The sequence below is a fragment of the Podarcis raffonei genome, chromosome 1 (genome assembly GCF_027172205.1).
Source record: "Podarcis raffonei isolate rPodRaf1 chromosome 1, rPodRaf1.pri, whole genome shotgun sequence".
NCBI lineage: Eukaryota > Metazoa > Chordata > Lepidosauria > Squamata > Lacertidae > Podarcis > Podarcis raffonei.
The window spans coordinates 41,174,032-41,197,736 of NC_070602.1; the positions used below are offsets into that span (position 1 = coordinate 41,174,032).

At 38.7% G+C, this 23,705-nt stretch overlaps 2 protein-coding genes across 3 annotated transcripts in view; one reads left to right on the forward strand and one right to left on the reverse strand.

Annotated features, from left to right (window-relative positions):
* The window catches only part of AVEN (apoptosis and caspase activation inhibitor), a 113,151-nt gene that overhangs the window by 49,195 nt on the left and 40,251 nt on the right, over positions 1 to 23,705 (reverse strand). The window lies entirely within an intron of this gene.
* CHRM5 (cholinergic receptor muscarinic 5) overlaps positions 3,084 to 23,705 on the forward strand; it is a 68,427-nt gene continuing 47,805 nt past the window's right edge. For both annotated transcript variants that reach the window (XM_053381999.1, XM_053381989.1), the window contains exon 1: positions 3,084 to 3,873. The gene's annotated coding sequence lies outside the window, so the exon portion shown is untranslated. The remainder of the gene's footprint in view (positions 3,874 to 23,705) is intronic.

The following is a 23,705-nucleotide window of genomic DNA, read 5'->3' on the forward strand; positions in this document are numbered from 1 at the left end:
ATTCAAACCAGAAAGGGACGGGGGGGGGGCGGGTCACTAACAGCACCTAGCAGATGAACTACAGAGTACCCAAAGGAGAACTCCCTTACGCAGTCTCTCAGTGAGGCCTGCTCCCAGCAGCCATCAGTGAGCCCTACTTGCAAAGGAATAATTAGGAGTTCACTTTTAGCTGCTGGTGGTCCTTTTGGAGTAGCATCCTTTGCAATTGCACACCCAACACCTGACATCCCATATTCTAAAAGCAGCATATGAAAGATGTGTGCACAGCTTCTCACCCAGTCAACTGCCATCTAGAAGATAAGAGAGCTACCTGGAGGTCTCTTGTATGACAGTCTCACCCTGCTCCAGCCCAAATACTGTAAAATCCCTCACTCATGAAGAAAGAGCAGCTGAGTAGTGTCAGTGTAACCTTGTCTGCAAGCTGCAGAGGAAGATAGGGCGCTCCACTACACATTTGAAGTTGCCTGCAGCTAAATGCATTTGGTTGGTGGGTTCTAAATAGTTCCACTTCGCAAGTTACATTAACTATACAATCAGAAGTAACAAGAAACACTTAGAAGGATGGTGGCCCTTCATAATTGAATCGGCTGTAGGGGAATTTCATTTTTATTTTTTTTTACTTAATGTATGTCGCTATTGCTACTTCTCCAGTCTGTTTTGCTTTACTCCATGCTTCTTTCCATTTTGCAAAGCAAAGTTCTTGTTCACTATTATCACAGATTATTCTTCCAATTTTAAAAAGAGGTATGGATGCTTCAAATACAAAATTATATTATAATTTTTTTTAAGGAATGCTTGATTTTTTTACAAAAGAACCAAGCTTAAACAATCTTACCTTAATGTCTAATTAAAAATAAAACAAAAGTATTGTGCTAAAAAGGACACATACATCTTTACAAACATTTACTGGTTCTCTTTAGACACAACTAATATAATGTGCAAGAGACTAAAGTGACTGATCAAATTACAGCTTTAAAGACAGATTTAATTTAGTTGAATGATAATCACATATTCAGTTCACAGAGTAGAACTATTCCAACTGAAATAATGAATAATTACCATACAGAAGCAATACCCCCCAAAAAACACAACAGAACAAAGACTAACAAAAAAAGCGAGAAGCTTATTCTATTCATTTTAGCTGCAACTATTCACAAAGACAAAAGAACTAAAACATTTTACTCAAGCAGCAGTGAATCTCAACGAAATATATATCATACAGAAACATGCCACCTGCCCCATTCGGCATCCCTTCATGTCACATCAAAATTTAAAATACACTATCTGTTACAAACACAACACAAAATTACTGGTAACTCATAATTATAATACCATTTTCAGGATATATTTTTAAGGTGCGTCGGAAAAAGGAAAAAAATTAAATGACTTCTACAACTTTCCTGTTTCCTTTTTTGAAATTCATTCCAATAATTTTTTTTACAATCATAAGCCCAAACTTTACTATGCATTTTAAGTCACAAAATCAATTTTTCTGGTGCCAAGAACACTTGCCCCTTGAAGACTGGCCTCGAAGTGATGCCAGCAACTGAATCTCCTAAACAGACCCTTCTGTGTAAGGTCTATGAGCAAGACACAGCCTTCTGCCAGCTTAAAGAGAAGGTAATTTAGGAAGTTAGTAGTGGAAACTGTTGTGTGGCTCATTCCAACTAATCTCAGCCTAACTTACCTTACAGGGTTGTTGTGGGGATAAAACGAGAGGGGAGAAAAAGTGTATGTCGCCACCATGATCTACTTTAAGGAAAGATGAAATAGAAATCAAATAAATAAATAAAATATTTGCTTTCCTGACAGTTCTTTCACTCAGCCATATGAAAGGCACAGTTCAGCCATCAGAAAAGGGCAGGTTCAGGTTAGGCCGAACATGTGTTCGAGTCACCCCACAGAAACAAGTAAACTTGGTTCTTAAGTACTGGCACTCTTAAAGAACCAAATACATTTCCTAGCTCTGAATGTTTTCTTAAGTTTTCTTAATCATGTTTCCTCCATGATTTCCCCAAGATCAGTGTGTGTGTGTGTGCATACACACACCTCTGCAGATATCTGTGTGAACTGTGCGAGCTCAGACAGGGTGTTTGCCAAAATAACCCAGTCTTCACATGGGTTTATTTTCATGAGGGTACACAATTAAACGCAGTATCATAAACACAGGCGAAACACACATTGCCTACTCTGGCTCCAAGTTTCTGCCTTTGATTATGACTCCTGAAACCTATCAACTGGAAAGATGCAGGACAGAGTTAAATCAACTGTGATTATTAACTATGAACTAACCAACCAAAGGAGATGAGCTGGTTAAAAAACAGCACTGCAACAAAATGATGAATTACTTATAAACACCAGGGATATGATAACCCTTATATTTTCGTTGTTTTTCTCACCTCTTCCCAAGCAATGATTTTCCCTATTCATAGTGTGCGAGAGGAAAGATTAATAAAATAAAGTGTCTCATACATTTTTAAAAATGATATAACTAGTCTTTTAATAGGGATGCTCAAACCTAACTTTGAAGTAACTTTTCTCATATATATATATATATATATATATATATATATATGACTAAAAAACGCAGGGGCATTTTATGCATGCATTAAGCAGGAAGGGCTCAACACCTGCTAACCTCAAAAGAGCACTATTCACGTGGTAGTAAAATGGCAATGTCTCATTTTAAAATTAAACCAAACAAGTATTCAAGGGCTAGAAATCTATTTCAATTGGGGAGGAGGAGACTAAAATGACATATTTACTTGACAATCCCAAGCATCAATAACAAAAATCAATGGATTAACTTCCAATTAAACATGGTTAAGGATCTTTTTTAAGGTACATATTCTGAAATAAACCAATTACTTCATTTTAAAAAAATCTATTTTAAATGCAAATTTTCAGTAGCTCCTCTTCTCAGATCCACTTTAATACCTGCTAGCTACAAAAAAAAAGTCAGACTTGAATAAAAGTGGCATTCCAATACTTGCATTAAAATCACTGTCCATTTCACTAATAATAGGAGGTTTTCTGGTGTGGCAAGCCATTCAAACAGGGCGGACCTATCAAACCTTATTGCATCATTTGATTTTTCTTCCTACCAATAGACATTGCTGTCCATCAGAAGAAATAATTAGTGTAATATGTATGGAAACGTCATCCTATCAGTTCAGTGCCTGACTTGAATAGCTCATATAAGCAACTCATTGATGCCATGCATGCTCACTGTCTTCAGATATGACACAACACTACACCCTTTGGGAGTTTCTCCCCTGTTCGCAAGCAGCATTTCACATCTGTGTTTGACAGAAGGAGAGAAGAGCACACTGTTCAACAGCCACTACCAAAAGCAGGCTATGCAGGTGAAAAGTTAAGGCAAAACCTGGAGTCCAGTTACCCTGCCCTTCAACGCAACGTACAGCACTGCCATATACCGGATTTTCTGGAACAGAGAGAAGTTTTCAGTATTGGAATTCACATGACAAAAGCAAATGGGATTTACTGAGTGCTGAAGCCTTCAATTAACGTTTGATAAATAATGAACATCTGAATTAACCAGAATTGATGTGTTTGCCTCTATTGTTTGAGAAGATGCAAAGTCCACCACTCTTTTTCTTAGCCTCTTAAGAGAAGAATTCAAAGTACTATTTAGAGAGCGAACCCAAGGATTTGGAATAACTGGGAGTAAACTGGAAGCAAGCAGCAACAAAATGAAGCAGCACCAGCAAATGAGACAGACACAGTAGAGAAAAAGAAATGTGAAAGCTAGTGTGCAGAATGCATTTCTAATACAGAAAGCTTCCTACCTGGAGAGTGTATCTCAGTATTTGGAGACACAGAATCCAGAACCTGTCTTCAGTCATCTGCTAGGTAAGTTTTTATTTTTTTAATTAAGAAATCTAGCTTTTCCAGTAAGAAGAAGATTGCTCTGATTTTGTGCCTACAGTATCAGTGAATTTCAGTTGTGTTTTCATTCACACCAAGGCTGAATTTTAAACCTTTAAAGGTATATTGTCCTGGACTGTACAAATAACTGCTTTTATGTGTTATATTTCCCAAATTACCTTATTATATACTCTTCTCACTTGATTTGCCTATAATTGTTTGCCAAGATTCAAATTGCTCTCGATTGCTGTTTATCTGAAAGCTGGGAAATGTAGAAATAACAGCCAAATCTTTAAAACCACACCACAGTTACTATTTACAAAGTAATATTTACTGCACTTCAATATTTAATGAAAGCTATTAAAGCAAAGATTTTAACACAATGGCAACATCAAATTTTAAAGGCATAATTTATTACAGTCAAACCCATGCTTAAAATACACCAAGAAAAGAGACCAAAAGTGTCAATTATAGTTAGCTGTGAAACTATAGTAACTGATGTAAAAGCACTGTGTTAAAAAATGAAGGCTTAGCATACAGTTTAAATGCAAGTTGAGGATAAGAGTTCAGCAGCATTGCAAATGAGGTCTGAGCATATGCATTTTAATTCAAATTAGAATATAAAATGATCAAACCAAAAGAGGTGGATAGTGAAAGAGCACTGCTAAAACGGATTTATGTGGTGCATTGCACATCACTTCGTGATTTAAATCTAGAACACAGATACTAGAATTCATTAGTTCAAAGACTAGGGCTGTTAGCCTACAATGGTTCTTGGTGAAGGTATATATGATGACAAGTCTCCATGATCTTCATCTCTTCAAAAGCTGCTCAGTAAAACATTTGACAACTACTTAATACAAACTATAAAATAATAAAAATACACACACTCTCTTAATTTTAAAGGAAACCCATTATATATTTTAATTATACGGCCTGTCTCTACCTCTTCTCTTTTATTTGTTTCTTTGCAAGAATCCAGTTTATTCTGATCTCTTTTCTTCACATTTCTCACATACTCAAAGACTTATAGAAGCTCACAATGCAAACTTGACAGCTAACCTGAGGAGGAATGCCCAGATTGGGAGAGAGCTCTTGTACCATCAGGTGCCAAAGATTCTACCAAAATGCTGCGCTTGAGTCATCTTTAGGGATTAATCCTCTTTATATTCTTTCTAGCACTTCCTCTGTAACTATGAAATCCCTTCTGTCGACCTCTGTTACTCCTATAATAACAGAGAGAAGTTTCTAGTTTGCATTCCTGTTCCAGATTTTTAACAATGATCTTAGTTTGGACACAATGTTTTTGCTTGCCTACTGTACTTTCATGTGTTTAAGAGTTCTCCTCGGTACAACTAACATGCTCTGTCGCCCAGGGTTCCGTGGCAGCAGAAAAAACATAGCTGATGCAAATGTGAGACAATCATTTACAAATCTGGGGCTCTTAATACAATGGTGAAAGTGAACATGAGAAGCTGCCTTACACTGGGGTCTATATAGCTCAGTAGTCCCTACACTGACTTGCAGGAGCTCTCCGGGTTTTTGTATTTCCACACTCAACCTGGAGATGCTAGGGATTGAACTTAAAGATCTTCTGCATGCAAAACATGTGATGGACCACTGAAATATAGCCCTGCAGCAAAGCTCCCTGCAGTTTGCTCAATCATGAGCAGCAAATTACTGTGGAAATGATTTTCAGAATACTATGAAACACAATGTCCTGCACCTGTTCACCATTGCAAACTGCGGACAGGGCTAGAAACCTAACCTAAATGCAAAGAAAAAGGTAAAAAGTTGCTCTTTGCCAAAGGTGTAAAACAACAGCTTGATGGTAGATAGCATTAAATATGCAGTGTTAAAAGGACTGATAACCCAACTATCACATTCAGTTTGTAAAATAACAAAACTACAAACACATTTACAAAAGCAACTTGAAAAAGTTACAAAAAAACTTCTTTCTAGAATCCTATGCATTGTAAACTTCTGTATTTTAAAATAAGAACACATTAAGTTAAAAGAAGGCTTTAAAAACAAAACAGCAGGCGACTAATAATGGGAAGGGTGTTTTTATAAAACGGCTTTACCCTTAAATTTAGGATACTCAATTGCTAAATGAGGACCAATAAATACCATGTAATGCACATCGCTAAGGGCTTGTTTATATTACCACCTAACAGATCTGATACACCAACCAACGTTCATGTCGGGTGCAGTTAATAAATGGGTGTAGGGAAGAGACACCAGGAAAAACAAAAAAATATGCTAATTAAGTGGAATAATAATACTTACAAATCTGTATGTTTTTAAGCAGTACAATTTGAAGAATAAATATTCAACTTCTAATGCTACCTATACCAATTCTCAGATGCTTCTGGTATAAGACCAGGAATGGGAACCTATGACCCTGAGATGTTATCAGACTCCAACAGCTACCAGCCCACATGGTCAATGGTCAGGGATGATGGAACTGTAGAGCAGCAGCATCTTGAAGGGTCACAGGTTTCCCATCCTTGGAGTAAGCAGTGTGGGGCACCTGTTTCATGTCCAATTCAATGACGCACTAACCTGTGACTAAATCAAAGTATAGACAAAGTTTTAAATAATGTTATCATCGAGGCATGACACATAATGACCTAATTTAAACTGGCATCAGGATTCATTTTAATATGAATGTGAAACAGTGTCTAAACTGAAAGCATTTCAAAAGTACTTCACTTTTAACGGGTCCTTTGACTATATAATCAAAAGGTAAAATAGCTTGCTGGGTCCTTGGAAAAAGCTAATTCAAAGAATAGTTAACTGATCATTAGCTCAGCATTAACTGATCACTAGCTCAAGACAATTAGCTCAGCAAGTGGCAGAATCAGGAATGGCGTTCAAAGGTTTTTGCTTTCCATTTTCAGTCTAATACTACACTAAATATGACTGCTTATATATTACCATCTAATTATAAATCAAATATAAACAGACTTTTCCTGCTCTGTTTAACCTAAGTTCCTTATTGTTTCTGAAACATTCATGGTTCAGGACCCTCCAATCCATTTCTGCTGCAAGACTTTAGTATACTGACTATTACCCCCGGCAGCAAGTGATTTGCCACCACAGGCAATTGAACATAAATTTCTCCATTATTATATTCAAAATTTCTAATCAATTTTCTTAATACCTATAATGCTTCATGTTGGTGCAGCTAAAATGTTTCAAAAATGGAAGGAAATCTGGGGGTGGAAGGAAGAGTTTAGGAAATGAAATGGTTCTATGAAAAAGGAGAATTCATGACACTGAAACAGGGGTGGGGAGTGGGGTCAGATTTAAGAAAGAACAGTGGCTTGAAGAAACTAGAACAAGAGAAATTAAACCCTCAAAACTGGCCAAAAGCATCCTAGAATTAGATCTTCTGTACATCACCTAGCACTCTTGGTATCCAATGTGGAAAAATTTTAGAGCTTCTCCTAGATGGTACCATCTACTTTTCTGGAGCTCTGGTGATCTAGAGAGAAGTAACACTGAAGAATTCAAAGTGGGGAAGAACTTTTCTGAAAGATGTGGATAAATAAGGCAACCACAACAGCCTCTCAATTGACAATGACAGGAAACTGGTCCTTTGCTATGTATACATTTTGCCAATAATTGCAAAATAAGTCCCCTTCCTCCTAAAAAGGTGTGGTTTCTTTCCTCCTAAATCTATTACAATGGGGATTTTTTAAAAAAGATAAAATTTAGTTTTTCTTTTAGAAAAGGACATGGTGGGTTGAATCCAGCAGGAGTGTTCCCTGAGAAGAATTTTGTCCGGAGGATGCTCCCACTGGTAGAAGGGAGGAGTAAACTTTTGTTGATTCTCCCCTCCAACTGTGCTCTTTGAAAATTTGCTCCTGACAGTTGGAATACCCTCCAAAGTTGATTTTCAGAGTGCATAGGCTGCTGTAAGGAAAGGGGGCATTGGGAAAAGTCACCTCCCATCCACATTGGATCCCAATGCCTTATCAAACACCTTCTGGGCATGGAAGGAGCATTTCTGTTCACTGGATGTGAGGTCTGGATCCAATCAATCCTTTTTCTTTAGCTATCTGGTAGTCCACTGAAATGAAATGTATACAATAGATAAATAGCTCTTTCTCACCCACAGTACAAAGTGTAAGACAAGTTAAGCCTTATTATTGGATGTGGTGAGTGTTAAGACCCTTAAAATGATCAATATTAATAGTTTTATAGAGAAATGACAGAAGTAATTTGCATTTGTCTGTCTCGAGAGACAATGGAGTGTGCCTCTGGGTGTGAAGTCAAATCACTACGTTAGCAGCAGCAAAGTGACCTTCCCAGGACAAAAGCCAGCCTGAGCAGTGTATATGACGGTCCTTCCATGCTCAGCCTCCCTGATGTGGTCCAGAGGAAAGCAGAGCAATACATTTGGCACCAGCTTGGTTGCAGGTTTCCTTCTCGTAGATGGGCTACCATCTTAGATTGATGAGTCTCATCTGCCCCGCCCCTACAACACATACAAAAACAGCCTTCTTGACCGTTGGACGCCCCTATTAGTCTTTACTCAATCCACCAGAGCCTGTCTTCGCACGCAGGAGAGAAGCAGAGTAAACTTACTGAAAGTCATGAGAATGATGATGTCATGAAGGCAACTAAGTTCGGTGTGTCTACTTGAGTAAAACTTAACTGAATACCACCCATAATGTCTTGTTACTATGGTCCAGCAACTTATACATAAATGGGAACTTAATGGACAGTGAACTTTACTCCTTAAAAGATGTCATGAACACTTGAGCCCAAAATTGCATTCTTAAGTTCAAGTCACTTCTGTTTTGAACTGGCAATGCTTTACTCTTTTAACAGTAAGATTAATCAGAGCATAGGTGCTTAACTTGCACATGATTCCAGAACTGCAGACCATTTGGTTTCCAATTGGAAACTGAATCCAAGAATCCATACATCCAAGGATCCTAAGCCTACAGCAATTATGCAAATGAAGAACCATAGTTCTGTAGTCTCTGCCCAGATGTATCAGCCCTGATAAAGCACATCCATTCTCCTTACACCAGATAGTCTTAAACAGTTCACTAAACTTAAGTTATTTTTCATCTATATCTGTGCAAAATCTTGTCTGAAAGAGAACACTGAAACCTGTCAGCCTATAAATATAATTCGATAATACCATTCAATCCACTCTCCTCCTACCTAGAAACTATAGAATGTTTTTTTAGTTAAAGATCAATACATAGCAAAGAAATGGATAAATCAGTCCCCCCTCATTCTTTTGTTTAGTTCTAAGTTTGCCATCTGTCAACGTTTTTGCTGTTTTTCAAATTTAAAGTGAACTGCATGTCATAAGAAAAAACTTGTCATTAAAAATTTACAGTGAACTTATGTTTGCACTAAAATCAGTAAACACATCTGCTGACAATTAATATGAAACGGTACTGCAAAATGCATTTGTATTAAAATATTTTAAGGTTGTTGTAAGAATGACATGATAATCTGTCATCAGTGGGGGGAAATACAGGAAAAATAGCCTGCTCCTTAAACAGAACATTTCTCTTACTAACACTTTCAGTTGATTAATCCTTGGATCACTGTTTGCTAGCTACAAAGTCTGTTTATCAAAGCCAGAGTCAGCTGTTCACCAATTGTAAGCTTGTGCCATATTCATTTGTTTGATCACGTTATTTAAACAATTTTACTGTTTGCCTAGTGATGGATTCACACAAGTATTTTCCCCAATAGGATGATTCCTACCCTGAAGAAACTCAGGTTACATGTGTATTTCCCACTAGTGTTAATATTTCACTTCAGAACCAATATGGAACAACAATCTGGCCTTGTGAGGCACCATACACAAGATCAAGATTTCTATATCATTAAATGGTTTTGAAAACTGTAACATGTCTCCTTGTTAGGTCAGTCATATATAATTGCATAGCACTATGCTGTCTACAATTTCTTCTTTGTACTGCAGCAAGCATAGCAAAGCTAAATGAATTGAGATTAGATCAGTTGATGAGCAGGGATTAAATTCTGCTGCCTTGGCTACACAATCCTGTTCCCTGCTGAGAAGAGGACACAATGCAGGATTAAACCCTGTCCTCCTGTCTATTAGCTAACGACACCAGTGATGTTGACTGACGAGCAGGCAGACATGGTTTGGGGAAAATGTCCTCATGGACCCCCTTGCAGGCCAAGACTGGCCCACAGGCCAGAGGTTCTCCACCCCTAGTCTAATCCCAACAGGGCTCTTCTTATATTCACATCCATATATACGGTACTCCTCTTAGGACTAAGGGCATTTTTTAAAAAGCTCTCTTTTTTTAAAAATGATATTTATTGAAGTTTCAGAAAAAGTTACAAAAATAAGAAAAAGAAAGAAAAAAAGAGAAAATACAAAATACAGAAAAATAAAAACAAATCAATCTTTCAATGTCTTGTCTTTCATTTACTTGTTTCCCTGACCTCCTCACACCTCCCTTTTTTGTATTCCAGTTCAGTTAGTTAATTCAGCAAATCCTTTCACTCTTTGTTTTTATCTTAATCCTTTATCTTAATATATTATAACTTTACATTCTCACCTGTTAACAATCCATTTTTACATACTCCTTTGTAACATTGCTGCTAAAACCACTTAACTTCATTCCGACATCATTCTAACATTCATTAATTTTGCAATATTTCTGTAAATAGTCTTTAAATTTCTTCCAATCTTCTTCCACCAACTCTTCTCCCTGGTCTCGGATTCTGCCAGTCATTTCCGCCAGTTCCATATAGTCCATCACCTTCATCTGCCATTCTTCCAGGGTGGGTAGATCTTGTGTCTTCCAATACTTTGCAATAAGTATTCTTGCTGCTGTTGTAGCATACATAAAGAAAGTTCTATCCTTCTTTGGCACCAATTGGCCAACCATGCCCAGGAGAAAGGCCTCTGGTTTCTTCAGAAAGGTATATTTAAATACCTTTTTCATTTCATTATAGATCATCTCCCAGAAAGCCTTAATCCTTGGGCACGTCCACCAAAGGTGAAAGAATGTACCTTCATTTTCCTTACATTTCCAACATTTATTATCAGACACATGGTAGATTTTTGCTAGCTTGACTGGTGTTATGTACCACCTGTATATCATTTTCATAATATTCTCTCTTAAGGCATTTTTTAAAAAGCTCTCAATGAATTCTACATACCTATATGCATAGAGGGATGTTTACACACATACCATAGTTAAAGCGTAATCAAGAAAAAGAATAAGAACAAATTTATAATCAATTAGAAAGGCAGCTCCAATCAGAAACGCAGCAGTTGTGGATACAATGTAGCCTTTGACATGCAGGACAAATGTAGGAGGCATTACAAAGGCAGTCTACCCTATCTGGGGCCCTCCTGAAGTACTGGACCACAGTTCCCATCAGCTCCAGCCAACATGGCCAAATGGCCAGGGTTGGTGGAAATTTTAATGCAAAATATTTGGAAGGAACCAAGAAATGGTTCCTGGCACAGAAATAAGTACCCCTTTATAAAGAAAAAAAAGTACCCAGTTACTTCCACATTATGAAAGCAAACATGTGACACTAATCAAAACAAGATGCAAGATGAAAGTCTGCACAAGCTATTTGTGAAAAGATTTAGACATAAATTAGCAGATGCTGACCCATACTCTATAAAGTAGTAAAACAATTTATAAAGGTCTTCTTTAAAATTTCTATTTTACCCCCTTATTTGGTAAGCTTACTATTTCAAAAGAGGATAACTCTTGAGTTCATTATTTTTCTATAAATAAGCATAACTTTTCCTTAAATTGAAGAACTAGGCTTCAAAACTGCTACAGATAAATTCTTGGTACGGCCTGAATTTCTAAACACTTTTCTTAAGTCATACTGGAAAAATTTACATTTGCTGTGCATCACTGCATACAACTTTACAGTCCCTGCAGCAAAAGAAAAATGAAGTTGTACCTGTAAAGATTTTAAGTGCACAAGTTTAGGAACAAGGAGTACCAAAATCTAGTAAATGGTTCCTGCATTATTAAAAGCATGAAGAACAAATATGGAAACAAACATTAAACTAAGCAAAAAGATGAAACATTTCACAATGAACACTGTTCTGCACTCCCGACTTTCTTGAGCTGTGGGAACTTAAAATATAAGGTGATTCATTATTTAATTTCTAAACAACTTAATCTATTAAAAAAATTATCTAAGTGGTGTACACAACAGTAAACTTAAACAAAATATTACAAAATACACAGTTACATATAAAAAGTTACATTAATAGAAACATCAATTCATTTTCCGACACACTCTCCCAATCAGCTTCCAGGTTCTCTTCACCCAGGGTCCAAACAAACTCTCAGCTCACCCACAAAAGTATCACAATGAGAAGAGGACATCACCCTAGTCTCTCACGCTAGACTTGCTTTTTATGGGCAGGCCCAAGGTGGATGGTACTCCCTCAGGCTGTCCACAGCTGTGTCCCATTCAGCTGCACTCTCCACACCAGGCTTCCTCAAACTCGGCCCTCCAGATGTTTTGAGACTACAATTTCCATCATCCCTGACCAATGGTCCTGCTAGCTAGGGATCATGGGAATTGTAGGCCAAATACATCTGGAGGGTCAAGTTTGAAGAAGCCTGCTCCACACCCAGTTCCAGATGCAGCAGGTTTGTTGAGTTTCCCAGGGGGTCCAAACGATGGGAAGAGTCCCCCCTCCACTCACAGCTCTTTGTAACTGGAGTCCGTCAGGGCCCTGCTCACTCATGTGAGGTGGGAAAAGGCCTGCAAAGCAGGGAGCAGATCTTCCAGGACTCACAGCCAAGGTGATCCTGCAGGATTGGGCCAATAACACACCTAGTCCAGTGCTCTTGATGTCAGTATCATCAAAGAGCATAAGCAGACTTTTCATTCAAGTGGATTGGACTATGTCAGCACTGCAAAGTGTACCTAAGTTTGGAATAATTATGACTAGGGGTGTGAACTGAAAACAAGTTCTGGTTTAGGTCCTGCTTTGGATAGCAAGTTGATTCAGTTAAAACAGCTTTGAAGGAAGCAGAGCCTCACTTAGGAAAACATGAAGCTTTATGTCTCCCTGCTGAATATCTTGCTGGAAATGACTGGGAGAAACAGGGAGTGGGCATTTGGATGAACTGAACATTACTAGCACAGTTATCCTGTGTCAAAAATGTATAAATTCCACCAGCGTTCAGTAGTACATATTACTGCTAAGACATCATAGAGCAGCCTGAACTTGACTGCAGTCAACCAGCATTGTCTCAACAACATCTGGAAGCCCAATGGTTCCCCACCCCTGGCTTAAGTAATAAAGTACTTAAGATAGAAACTATCTTTTTCTTTAGCACAATGAAGCTTGTAATGTGATTTATAAGACTCTGATAAACGAAATGTGCACATTATACTGTTACAGGTGAATGCTATCATGTTATTTTTAGAACAGTTAATTTTCCATCACATTGATGCTTCAATTTTCAATGTTGATTGTTTGATTGTTCTATACTCTGAGGTCTCTGCATCTTTCCACTTTTCCCATCTCTTGTCATATTCAGAAATGAACGATGAAAAGCAAAAGAGTTACACTGATGAAGAGGAGGTTGGAAACATAAAATAGTGAAGAAACAGAACAGATAAATAATATGGGGTCTGGTATGAATGAGAAAAGAATGTGGGTGGAAAAGTGAACCAAGTGTCCATGGATGGACCTTACAGAAAGCTTTTGTTTAGTTTTTTCTCAGTCACACTTGCTTTGGCAACAGCAGGCAATCACAAACTGTTCAGCACAACTTCATGCATGCTGAACAGTTTGTCAGATCTGTGCTTTTAATTGTACAAAGAACAATTTCTTCTGCACAATATCTATTACGTTCAATAAACAATAAAAAATTCCTTCTTCATGTACACAAGGCCAAACCACTTATATTCAGCTCTAGTTAACACTGTTGGCATACAAGGAGAAAAAAATCTAAAACCAGATATAATGTAAGGTTTTATGACTTTTAATTTTCCTCACAGAATTATGATTAAATTTTAAATGTATTTTTCTTGCTACTCATTTTTATTAATTTCTAACAGCTTCATAAATGTATGAATTTTTAGATCACTCCCTTCCACATAAAATGTATGTATCCTATAGTTACCCAGGAAAATTCACATTGCTTCCAAGCATCTTCCAGCCTGGTCTAAGAGGTTGACTGACCCCTCCACACCTTAACTAAAATCCAACCACGTCTGTCCCACAGTTGGATGATCAGACTCATCCCTCACCCTACAGTCCCCTGCACCACCCACTATTACTCTGGAGCAGATTTGGAAGGGATGCAGGGATAGAAAGGTGTAGAGTTTGTAATCAGGAGGGTGAATAGAGCCTCAACAGAACCTAGTGATGCAACAGAAATGCAGGACACTATACTGAAATTCCAACAAGTTCAATGTGGTTTTATATAAGGACAGCAGTGTTTATATAGCACTAGGAGATATCACTTTCAAAATCCAGTCATCCACCCATAATATATAACCCTGCATAAAAACTTGCTCTTATGATGCAGAAAATCCTGGCAAAAGCCCATATAAGGTGGAGTAAAATTCTTGACATTCAGCATGTGCCACCCTAAAAACACTCAGGAAGCAACATTATATGGATATGCACATCTGAACATACCATTTTAGGGTTAACTTTCCTTCCATTCCCTTTTGAAGGTGACTGGGCTTTGTGCAGGTATTCTGATTTCTTAAATACAATGGGGGATAAATCTACATGGTAGCAGCCATCCCTTTGTCACTGCTCTTTAAGCAGAACAGCCACTTTCTGACAAGAGCAAAAAAGAGAAACTTTTGAGGAATATATGCTTCCAGTGCTGTTGTTCTGAAGTTCAAATAAACTAAGTTTGCTAAGTTCAAAAATAGGTTGCAAATATGGTATTTACCTGCATGCAAGTCATACTGAAATCTCTGGAGTTTGGGGTCATGCTATTTTAAACAGAACTATTTAGAGCGCAGGTGAAACATTCAAAATAGCCAAATCATCAATAATAGAAGGACTGGATGAGGAATGAAAAGAATAAAAGGTTTTGTTCAGCTCTTAGCAACAGCTCAAAAACCTGCCAGATCAGTAGAAACTGCACTGTGACTTACAATGTATTGTCCTATCAATTTCATTAGGACCTCTGCTTGACCCACAGGTTAGAGCTACTGCCTATAGTGAACAGCACGGAAAGAAGCAAAGCAAATATTGTTACCATTTTGGTGTTTGCATCTGACATTTGTGTTGTTTTTAATTTTGGTACATCATCTTGGAATCCTATCACCAAACAGAATAGAAATGAAACAAAGGATGAACTCTTTCTGGCAATGAGACCTCTCATACTGGCCATGTTGTTGCCTGTCTTGGCTCTAGGTAGCTGGCAGCAGAGGAAGGGTGAAAAATGAGGCCAAAGAAAGTGAACAGAGAAAGGGATGGGTGACTGCTCTCTGACAAATTATTTGCATGTCTTGCTTTTTGTTTTTGTTTTTATCTACATTATCTATTTCACAATCTTCCTGTTGTAGGTGAATGTTCATTGCCTCCTTATCTTAAGCATCCCCACAGGGAAGGCAGCCTGAACCTGCTCCTCCTTTTTCTGCCACTAAGAGCAGGCATGCCTAACATAGTAAGGTCTCCTAGGATTGCAAGAGTCTCTTGGGGCTGTTGTACACCCAGCCCTATTAGTGATAGAATGGTTTTCTGGCTCTAGTCCACCTAGCTTGTGATGCTCCTTCCTTCTCCCCAGCAGTTCTGTTCAAGTTTATGCAATATGTCTGATGCACCACTACATCAGCCTAATTTGGACTGCAAGTCCAGCTTGTTATGGCAAGCTCAAACTTCAAGTGACACTTTAGTACCTACTAGGATGGCAGCCCTGTAATGCATGTCTCCTGGGACCATTATATCCCATAGCTCCCTGCTGGGGAGTGGAATTTCCTCAATATACATTGTAAGGTGACCTTGTACAGTTTGCCACATAGGTAACCTGCAGCTTGTAGTTTACATACCTCAAGCAGCAGGTCTGCCTTTGTATAAACACTGTTCCTCTGAGGATGAACACTCAAAAGTGTTGTGATTCTTTCATTTTTAAAATTATTTCTATCATTTGGAACATTTTCCTTTTTGCTGTTGTGCAGATCATGTGCAATCTTTAGCTAAAGGGGTTGTCCCCAGATACATCCTTTCAGCTAACAGTAAGAAGCTGGCTGTGTATCTTGCATGGGTCTTCATGGTTCTACAGTTGTGGCCACCCATCAGGTGTATGAGTAGAACCACTGTAGTGTGAAACTGCATAGTATGTTGAATATGAGAAGTGAGTGGATATTTCTGGTAAAGTCGGCATATGGCTCCAGGAAATCATTAATGGTAGCATGACTACTGACAGATTTTTTTTATTTTGCTTATAAAGGGGAGTCTGACTATACTTTGGTCTTTACCCTCACCGACTTCCTTTCGAAAGACAGGTGGTGAAATAATGTCTCAACGATGCATCCAATTTATCAAAAAGTCATATGAGAAACTGAGGCTGTAATCTTATACACGCTTACCTGGAAATAAGTCCAACTGAACTCAGACTTACTATATGTATGGGGCTGCAGTATAAGTAAGTGAGATTAATAAGAATACGCCGCAGAGCATACCATTTTCAAATAAATGCATCCTTCAAAGAGGTACATTTCTTGGTAGGAAATCCAGAATGCAGTATTTCTTATGTTGAGTTCAGTACATTTGTGCTGAAGTGTATTCCAAGAGCTGTGCAGTATAGAGTCAGGTTTTTTTATTTGTAATAAATGGTAGAAATCACTGTTTAAAAAATTCAAGGCTCTCCTCAGAAAGGCGGAAGGCTTTTTGAAGGCTCTCTAAGGAAGAAGGAAAGCAGAAGAGAGAGGGGGCTGGTTTTGTTTGACTGACTCATTTTCAACCTTTACTGGGAGGTGAATCAGATGACCTTCCCTTGACAATATACACTCAACGCTGTGGCTCATGAAAAGGGTGGTATTTCTGGAACTGCTGTAGACAATTCAGATTGGGAAACTGATAAGGTCTATTCTTTATTTTCAAGGTCTTGAATGAAAACAGAGTGAGTGAAAGTGAGGCATACATGCTTCCGTTGATCAGTGTAGTGTCCTTCAGATGTAAGAAGCAGATGTAAAGCAGATGTAGAAGATGCTTTTCCCCCCACGAAGGGAACCTAGATGCAACCACTTGAGTGAGGCTGACTGTGTGCCTCTTTCTTGCAGAATTGGCTCTCATGCAACAGTTTCAGTAGCTGAAGGGTGTTAAAAATTTCCTCTTGTAAGTGTTAGAATTAAATGTTAAGATTTCTTGGGAGGAGAACACAACCAATGTAGGTGCAAGAACAACCAAACAATGCAATAAGGAATTATTTGAATAAAGACATAATTGTAGGAAAGATTATAGATTATGAGTCACTAATGAGAGGTCATAAGCAATGCTATAAATAGATGCGTTTTTGTTCTATTTTGACATGCTGATAAAACTAAATTGGCATAAAGCTGAGTGTAATTGGAAGTTAACAGCACAATCTTAACAAAAGAGGAAATGGACTTTATTTTGGTAATATGGTAATTCTAATGAAAAAAAAAAGAAGTCAGAATTACACCCCTTAAGGTAAAGGTTAAAGACCTCTGGAAGGTTAAGTGCTCATCTTCCCTTTCAGGCCAAGGGAGCCAGCGTTTGTCCACAGACATTTTTCCAGGTCATGTGGCCAGCATGACTAAACCGCTTGCATGATGAAAGCCAGAGCACACAGAAACACCGTTTACTTTCCCGCTGCAGAGGTACCTGGACGGTCACCTCCAGACTGGATTATTGTAACTCGCTCTACGTGGGGCTGCCCTTAAGACTGACCCAGAAACTCCAGCGGGTGCAGAATGCTGCAGCGAGACTGCTTACGGGGTCTTCGCTGCGAGATCACATTCATCCGGTGCTATATCAACTGCACTGGCTCCCGGTGGAGTACAGGATCAGGTTTAAGGTGCTGGTTTTAACCTTTAAAGCCCTATACGGCCTAGGACCCTCGTACCTACGGGACCGCCTCTCCTGGTATGCCCCACAGAGAAACTTACGGTCTTCAAATAAAAACATCTTGAAGGTCCCAGGCCACAGAGATGTTAGGCTGGCCTCAACTAGAGCCAGGGCTTTTTCGGCTGTGGCTCCGACCTGGTGGAACACTCTGTCACAAGAGACTAGGGCCCTGCGGGACTTGACATCTTTCCGCAGGGCCTGCAAGACAGAGCTGTTCCGCCAGGCCTTTGGTCAGGGCACAGCCTGACTCCCTCCCTCGGCAATCTTCGCGGAGCTCTGGCCCAATGGTGGCCAGTGGCTTGAATTTAATTAATTTTATAATGAATGATTTTAGAGTGTTGTTTGTGTTGTACTTTTGTATTGTTTTATTGTTCTTAGCTGCCCTGAGCCCGGCTTCGGCTGGGGAGGGCGGGATATAAATAAAATTTATTATTATTATTATTACCTATTTATCTACTTGCACTAGTATGCTTTCAAACTGCTAGGTTGGCAGGAGCTGGGACAAAGCGACGGGAGCTCACCCCACCAAGCGGTTTCAAACTGCTGACCTTACGATCAGTAAGCTCAAGAGGCTCGGTGGTTTAGACCACAGTGCCATCCGTGTCCCCACACCCCTCAAGACCAGTATCCTAGCTCCAGAAAAGGCTAAGCTTCCCATAAACTTATTTTTAGACCACTGTGTTGACCTGGCCCTAATCCTGAGTACATATGAGAATGGGACAGCTTTCAAATCTAACAATGCATTAGCTGGCACATTTCTTCTGCTTTGCCTTCTGATCATCTAAATGCATTGCTGCAACTATTGATAACAAATACTTACTTTGAAACAGTTATAAGATGAAGCCCTCAGAATTCTAACAGGAAAATCACTTAATGACAAAGGCAGGATCACATTCATCTATTCCACAGGTTGTTACATTGATCATTCCTGCTGTATCTCCTCCACTAACACACTGAGAACACTAAAATATTCATCTATTCACAGCAGACACAAGTTTTCCACAAAACAAAGAATTTTACAATTTTGTATCTTGCTGTAGAAGTTAGGCAGTTTAATCCCTAGCATTTTTACTCAACAATTGATGTCATTCAGAGTAAGAAAAGAGCCTGCTCTATTAAAATAAATGATAAAGATGTATATGATTTTAAATTGCACAACTTTATTCTCCCACCACAGAAATAAAATTAAGCTGGCAGTTTAAATTTCTGACATTTCCTGTTTTTAGCACTTCAAAATGTATAAAAAAGGGACAGCTTGTTCGATAAGGGTGAAAAAAAATCTACTGTTGGAAACTTTTAGAAAGGAAATGTTGAACAGATGGAAATCCAGCCTACAATGTTGCCAATTTCTGCAATTTTATTATAAGATTTTGCTATCTTGGTATATATTTAAAGGGACCTGATTAATTTCTTTCTATTTTCATATAACAATTTTTCTTTCATACAACTGTGGTAATCATAGTCACCATTTTGCAGCTCACATTATTTGCCATCTAACATCACAATAAATCTCTATGAGCCATCATTTTCTTATCAACCTTTTCTAATTTGCCAGGGAATAGCTGTGTTATTCTTGTAGCAGAAACAACAAAGAGCTTTGTGACACCTTAAAGACTATCAAATAAGGTGCTAAAAGATTCTCTCTTGTTTTGACTGTTTTTCTTTACATACTCCCACCAGCCAAGATGGTGCTAAACATATTGCTCTGCTTTCCTTTGGACCGCATCAGTGAGGCTGGGGGTGGGGGCATGTCCTCTGGGCATTCCAGGACTTCCATATACACTGCCCGGGCTTCCACCACAGGAAGGTCTTTCTTCCTTAAAACAAATGCCATTATTGCAAGATGCTAAAGATAATTAACTTTATGGAATTTTTAGCCACACTGCCTACAGAAGGTCACTGGGATGGTCTCTGGGCTCCACTAGGTAGACAAAGGTGAAATAAACTCTTAAGAAGTAAGTGGAGCTCCCATCAATTTTGTGGACTGGTCAAGCCCAAACAATTGGAATCACATATATTGAGTAAAACAAAAGAACACATAAATTTCTAGATTATTAGGGAAGGAGGCAACAAGAGTAGGAACACATATGACACAGTGTTGCAGTCCATGCTAGGGTGAGGCCCCAATGACCATATGCAGACAGTGCAAATTTACCCTTAAGGTGAATACCAATTTTATCATTTCCCATTGCCTGCTTAAAGTCATTGGGTTGGGACATGCCAAAGCGATCCCAACTAGGGCAGGTCTGAAGCGCAACAAACTAGACTTACTGTGGGAGGATCTGCTGAAGGATCCTTCAGCCAAAGACTGCCTCAGCCGAGGCAAAAATATCCATTTTATAGTTCCTTGTAAACGTACTGGGAGAAGCCCAGGGGGCTGCCCTGCATACTTCTGCAAGGGTGCATTAGCAGAAAGAGCCACTGAGGCAGCCACTGCTCTAGTTGAATGTGCCATAAGGTTGAATGGTGCAGGAAGTATCTGTGCTTCATAAGCCATAGCTATGCAGGTGTACAGTGGTACCTCGGGTTACAAACTTAATTCGTTCTGGAGGTACATTCTTAACCCAAATCTGTTCATAACCTGAGGTGCGCTTTCACTAATGGGGCCTCCTGCTGCTGCCGTGCAGCCGGCGCACAATTTCTGTTCTCATCCTGGGGCAAAGTTCTCAACCCGAGGTACTACTTCCGGGTTAGCGGAGTTTGTAACCTGAAGCATTTGTAACCCGAAGCGTTTCTAACCTGAGGTACCACTGTAAATCCATCTGCACAAGGTGCCCAGCAAACAAAAAACAAAAGGTGTGCCCATATGATAATGTCCGTTGTTCTACATATGTAGATCTTAGGGGGTCCTTGCTATATCCAGAGTGCCACGCCTCCAAGCAGTGGCGTTGCAACCCCTGCCAGTGCCTGGGGTTGACCAAAGGTGTTGAGCTTTTTTTAGGAAATGAAAGTTGTTGAGCTGGGCAGGCAATGAGAGGAAGAGACATAGGGCCGCAGTGGCGACAATCCTGTGGATCGTGATAGGCCTGGTCTAAAGAAAATCCCAAGGCTGCAGAATGGAAGAACTGTGGAGGCAACTTAGAAATAGTCCATCAGATAAGGAAAGGCTGTTTTTGGAGATTTTGTCTCCCAGGTCCTAGTCCAATGCTCTAACTACTGCACCAAACTGGCTCTCTAATAAAAGTCCATAAAGTGCCTTGTGCAAACACTATGTTCATGCTGCAGAAGAAAAGAATGTAACCGCCATACCAAAAAGGTGGAAATGCTCAAAACTACTGCTGGCATAGAAAAATCATATGTGAAGAATCCCAAAGTTTTTAGCAGGAAGTCGCAACACATTTCATCAGTCTAGGGCTAGAACCACGTTTTCACACTTAAATGATGACACAAGCTCTAGAATTCTTTTTCAACTTCTAGATTCTGCATTAGATCCCATACTGTACTAAAATGAGCAGGTAGATGCATAGACTTTGTACGCTAATTCTATTCCCTATCCAAATGGAAGTATGGTGCTCTCAGTTCTTCCCTTTTCCCATAATGAAAAGAGCCAAAAACCTTCTTCTTTACTCTCATTTAAAGCACCAAAATAAAGTTATTTTATGGAGATTGCAATCCTCTGTTTCTTCTTATATAAAATTGTTGCCACTTGGGGCATTTATGTAGAATTACTAAACAGTAGGACCATATTTTGATCATTGTTCTAAGCTCAGCATTTCTCCATATAATATCTATAATCAGGCTTATTTTATAAACAATTTCAAAAGCCTTATTTTGTTTATAGCCACAAAGTAGAAGGCTGCTTTAAAAAGACAAAACTTCCCAGTTCTGAGAGATGCTGGTTATTCTTCAATCTCATGCACTGGTCTAATTTGAATGTTGAAAATTGCACAAACATGTTGTTGGTTGTTGTTGCTGTTTTTTAAAAAAGGTTATTTTTAAATGCGTAAAATATTTTTAAAGAATATAACGCATAGGACTTTTCTTCATCTGTTTCACAAGTAATGTAGTACAAAACAAAAATACAAACATGCATTCCTGAAATTAAGAGAAAACTCCAAATATTTTTGAGAATTGTGGAAAATCTTTCTTCCTTGTGTGGAAATTAATTCTGCAACATTGCCCTGGTCAACTTGAGACTGGTTTAATTGCAGTTTGCTATCCTGGGAATGCTATCTCTTGTATTTTCTCTCAAGATATCCATCAGGACAGGATAATGGTATCCAATCTTATTTTAAACAAGCATTTTGATTCTTTTGTGACTTTACTCCACGGTACACTCTAAGTGCTGGTACACAACCTAACTTAAGAATTAATGACAATAGCAGTGAAAAACTACACCTGTACCATTCTGAACAAGACTGTACTGTGGAATTCATATTCAGGTCCTGAGAATATAAGCATTCAAGAACTTTTGAAATTATTGTTCTAAAACAAGCAGGGTCAGTCAGTGGCTTTCTCACTGTCAAGACACTGAGGCACACATTTTGTCAAAGCAAGCAACTGGAGCCTTTTCAAGATTCATGCGATAAGAACTCCAACTATAAAATGAATCTCACAATTTCGCATTGTCAGCAGAACATTCAAGTCTTTAGTGGGGACAGGTAGCAAGGAACAACAGAGAGGGTTTAAGTCGGGGGCAAGAAACTAGACTGCCAGTCCCTCCTCTCAAACATAAAACTCCATCATTATTTTGTGGCTGCTATTTTCAGAAGTGCTCTGTCTTCCCTGCTGCTCTTCCATAGAGCTCATGAAGCATGTGACATAAAGTTTCTTGGGTTCAAAACAAGATTTTTTTCCCCCAGCAGAAAATTGCCAAACCTGATGCTACAGTTCCTTCTATTTCTGCCTTATGACTTCTTAATGAAGGGGAAATTGTTTCTCATTACTGTCTTTCACTAGATTGTGCTGAGTACAGCCATAGACCACAGCCATTATGAATATTCATCTCAAATCCTTAGCCACCCACAAAGTGTGAAAATTATTGGTCTTTTATATTTTTCAAAAATGTTAGTAATATGCCAGAAGGCTATCCGAAGCTAACTTGGACTTAACTAAAAGAATTACAGTGGTGACTAGCTGTCCTTGGGGAATGAAACATTTATATTCATAAGATACAAAAGAGCACATTATGTAATATTGCATATATCACATGTAAAGATTGCAGAGGGCACATTGCCATTAAAAAACAGAAAGAAAAAAAATGATCATATTCCACTTAAAACAAAGTACTTGTCTTTAAGTCAGCTGAGCTCAATTGATTATGGTGAACCTACACAAGCTCAAATGAGCGGTGGACCAAAGCGAAAAATCTATTTTTGGATACTTTAGACAGACAGATCAATAAGTGACCAAGGGCAATTCTTCAAACACAGTGAAAGTCTTCTAGTCCAGTCAAGTTATGCCATTACTTCCACTTCTTTTGTTTCTTCTGCTTGAACAGATTTTAGTATTTTCAAGATTCACTCCCAAAGGCTCTACACGAGACCTGAATTTCACCTCTGCTGCATCAGCACTTAGTTAATAGAGAGAAAAAGGTAGGTGCAGGAGGGAGGGAGGGAGGGAGAGGCTTATTGTTACAAAAATTAACTGCTTTGTTTAACCAAGCAAGCTTATGAAAATCTGGCAAGTTTAAGCAAGCTGATTTAACATTTCAAGAGAAACCATTTGCAAAGACGGCGCAGAACTTCAACATGCTGTCCAAAAACCAACTAGCACTAAAGGCAAACCTTGGCTACTGTTCATGCTTAAG